The sequence below is a fragment of the Chamaea fasciata genome, unplaced genomic scaffold, assembly GCF_029207755.1.
Source record: "Chamaea fasciata isolate MVZ Bird 193981 ecotype frontalis unplaced genomic scaffold, bChaFas1.0.hap1 SCAF_47, whole genome shotgun sequence".
NCBI lineage: Eukaryota > Metazoa > Chordata > Aves > Passeriformes > Sylviidae > Chamaea > Chamaea fasciata.
In genome coordinates this window covers 566,570-570,124 of record NW_027094132.1, presented here as the reverse complement: position 1 = coordinate 570,124, position 3,555 = coordinate 566,570, and the positions used below count along the sequence as shown (strand labels likewise).

At 47.0% G+C, this 3,555-nt stretch overlaps 1 long non-coding RNA gene across 1 annotated transcript; it reads left to right on the top strand.

Annotated features, from left to right (window-relative positions):
- The first annotated feature begins 1,572 nt into the window (after nt 1-1,572).
- On the top strand, nt 1,573-3,096 carry LOC136304081 (uncharacterized). The gene is made up of 3 exons (XR_010724374.1): nt 1,573-1,827; nt 1,949-2,168; nt 2,874-3,096. It is a non-coding gene; the product is annotated as an uncharacterized lncRNA (long non-coding RNA).
- Nucleotides 3,097-3,555: the final 459 nt, after the last annotated feature.

Genomic DNA, 3,555 nt, shown 5'->3' with positions numbered 1-3,555 from the left:
CCACCCAGCAGAAAATGCCTGAGAGGGGCTGTGGATGGTGTCCAGCAGCTCCTCGTGGCCCAGCAACCTTCCCCAAACACCGAGCGCTTCCAGAAAACGGGAAAGAAACACACATCCCATGAGCCTGGGAAGAGGGCCTGACTGAATCTCTGCTCCTCACACACATCTTCAGGGGAAGGAGGAAAAATAAACGGGCTCCAAACAGGATAAATGGCTCCTTGCGGGGCTTGGCTGGGGGTTTATCCTACAGCCACAGCATCCCAGTCCCAATGGATGCAGGGCCTGGCTCAATCCCAGTTTGGGGCTGGAAGAAAAGCACCAACAATCAGTTTGCTGAGGCAGAAGCCTGTGGTGGAGCTGTGAGAAAACCTTTGTGCTGTTGCAATGTTTTCCTCGTTGCTTTTGTGTGCTCTGCAAACAGATTTGGCAAGCAGGCATTGTTACCCTGGGATCCTCCTCCAGGATTTATTGGGGGTGTTTAATACCTGCCACAACCACCCTGCATTTCCCTGAGCTGGCACTAAATGCTGGCCCTGAAGTGACAATTTATGGTTGGGTCTGTTGTCTCAGGATAAACCACAAAGCCAATAGTGGTTGTAAAAGTGCCACTCCCAAAGCATCCCACTCCCAAAGAGTCCCCTTCCCAAACTGTTCCAAAATGTCCCATTCCCAGTGTCTCATTCCCAAAGTGTCCCATTCTCACAGTATCCCAAAGAGTCCCATTCCCAGTCTCCTACTCCCAGTGTCCCATTCCCAAAGTGTCCCACTCCCAAAGTGTCCCACTCCCAGTGTCCCACTCCCAGTGTCCCATTCCCAGTGTCTCACTCCCAAAGTATCCCGTTCCCAAAGTGTCCCACTCCCAGTGTCCCCTTCCCAGTGTCCCACTCCCAGGGCCTGGGGAAGCTCCTGCTGGTCATTCCCATCACCTCCCAGCTGAGGGACAAGGAAGAAAACCCAGGGATAAAATGTCTGCAACTCCTGTTCTGATAACAGCTGGGAAGGTGCTTTAGCCCCCAGGCACTGCTGCCTCCAATCCAGGTTATCTTTGGGTTGGAATCATGGAATTTGGGGTGGAAGGACCTTCAAGCCCCACCCTGCCACGGGCAGGGACACCTCCCACTGTCCCAGGGGCTCCAAGCTGGCCTTGGACACTCCCAGGGATCCAGGGGCAGCCACAGCTGCTCTGGGAATTCCAGCCCAGCCCTCCCCACCCTCCCAGGGAGGAATTCCTTCCCAAGATCCCATCTAAATCTCTCCTCCCATAGTTTAAAGCCATTCCTCCTTGTCCTGGCGCTCCAGGTCCTTGTCCAAGGTCCCTCTGCAGCTCTTTCAGGCTCCCTTGTGGTCTTGGAAGGCCCCAATGAAATCTCCCCAGGTCTTTCTCTTCTCCAGGCTGGACAGCCCCAAACCCCGGTCTGAGCAAAGTCTACTGCCGCCAGCTGCAGAAAAACGCAAAAATATCCAACAACTTCTCCAATTCTGCATTTGTAGTTAATGAAACAGATTGACGAGGGAAAACCCAAATTGCTTTATCAGCAAGGCTGAGCTGAACCAGCCCCTCCTAAACTCTTGAGAAGTGACTTTGTAATTTTTTTCTCATGTGTAGAAAGCTTAAGATTCCGTGTCTGGAGTCCTTCAGCAAAGAAAAGTAGACTTTTTACCAGAAAGATCTTTCTTGTCCCAGTATCTTTTCAGAATACTTTTAAATAAGTAAATGCTGCACATTGTAGTCTCTTGATTTGCCAGCATTTCCTGTATCACTACTGGTATCCCAGGTTTTCCTCTGGCATAGAAATTGCAGGAGTAAACTTTTACTGCTTTTTTTTGGTAATACAGTACTGCTTGAAAGTAAAATTACTCATGTCAGGAATCTAAAGTTATTTCAGCATCAGACTCTTCTCTGCCTTGCAATGCTATGATGTTGTTTTTTTATTTTTTTATCCTCCAGAATTATTCAGAGCTATATTTTGAGGGAAGAGGCTGGAACCCTCTCATCAGAGGCCTCTGACTTCAACAAAGTTCACTTGAGCAGGCGTGGTGGGATTATGGCATCTCTGTATACATCTCACCCTGCAGACAGTGGGCTCACCTTGGAACTCTCCTTAGAGATAAACAGGAAGCTTCAGGCTGTGTTAGAAGATACATTACTGAAGAATATTACATTGAAAGTGAGTAGCTGTGCCAGTTCTTGTGCACATTCTTGTGGTTCTTAGATGCTTCCTTCACTGCATGCTGTGAAAGGCTTTTCAGAAGTCAGCTCATTGTGATTTGGTGCCACTGATAGCATTGAGGTTAACCGGGGAGTTACGTGACATGATGCCATGTTCCTCCAGTTTGGTACCCTCAGAGTATGCTGCACTAATGGGCTGCTGCTTGAGATAAGCCCTGGAGTGCCTGTGCCTTCAGCAGGGCAGGGTCTCTCCATGCTCTCCCCTGGGCATGTGGAACCAGGAGCATGGGCTCTGCCTGCCTGGCCCTCCTGAGCTGCTGGGGCAGCACCTCTGCTGCCACGGAGAGCTGGCAGGCTGGAAAATGGTGTGCAGGCTGCCAGCTGGGCTGCAGGGTTGTGCACAAGCTGGAGATCTCTTCCTGTAATCATCATTTCCCTTAAATGCTTAGGGGAACTAGCATTCTACCTTCTGGGCATCCTGTGGAGTACTGGTAACTGCAAAAAAGGACTTGCCAAGAGCTTTGAGTTTTTTATTGAAATGAGTTTGGTTTTTTTCTGACTCTGATAATTTGCATTTGTTCTGGATACTTGAAAGTATCAACCTGCTGACATAAACACTAATTTTGACTTATTAGTGCATTTTGTGCTGATGGATTAATTTCCCTGTATAACTTATCTTATCATTTTTTCCCCTCCCACGAAGGAAAACCTGCAAACTTTAGGAACAGAAATAGAACGGCTTATTAAACACAAGCATGAACTGGAACAGAGAATAAAGCAGACATAACTAAAACTTCTGGGGACTAACCAATGTGAAGATGCAGAAGAGGCAGGTGCTACAGACCACTGTGTTTTACATTCTGCCTGCCAGCACAAGCATCTGGGTTTTTGCAAAAGAAGCCTTTGGCCACACAGGCTCACTTGTGTGAGAGATCAGCAGGGTTTGGCATCTGTGTGGTTCCGTCTGCCCAGTACCCCAGAGCCTGAGGTACTGCTGGAATTCACTGCACACTACATTTATCTGAAACTTCTATTTGAATTACAGATGCTTTGCAGTGCAGACTGTTTGGAGTGAGTTGCCATGAGATTTTAATTTCTGCACTGTGTAATTAATCAGTCTCTTAATGATGGAGCTTGAAAAAAAAATAAAGCCCCTTATGTCTTAGTTGCTATTGAACATATCCAGTGTTACTGAGCTTTATAGGCTTTCAGATATTTATTTCCTTTCTTGCATATTATTTCTGATCTTTGGGTTGATTAAGCATTTTTGACATGTGCATGGAATAATGCTTTATTACAAAAGTTTGGGTTTTAAGTGGTGGCCATAATATTGCATATTTTTTGCTTTAGATTAACATTCAACTGGTCAATTTCTTTATTCCAGA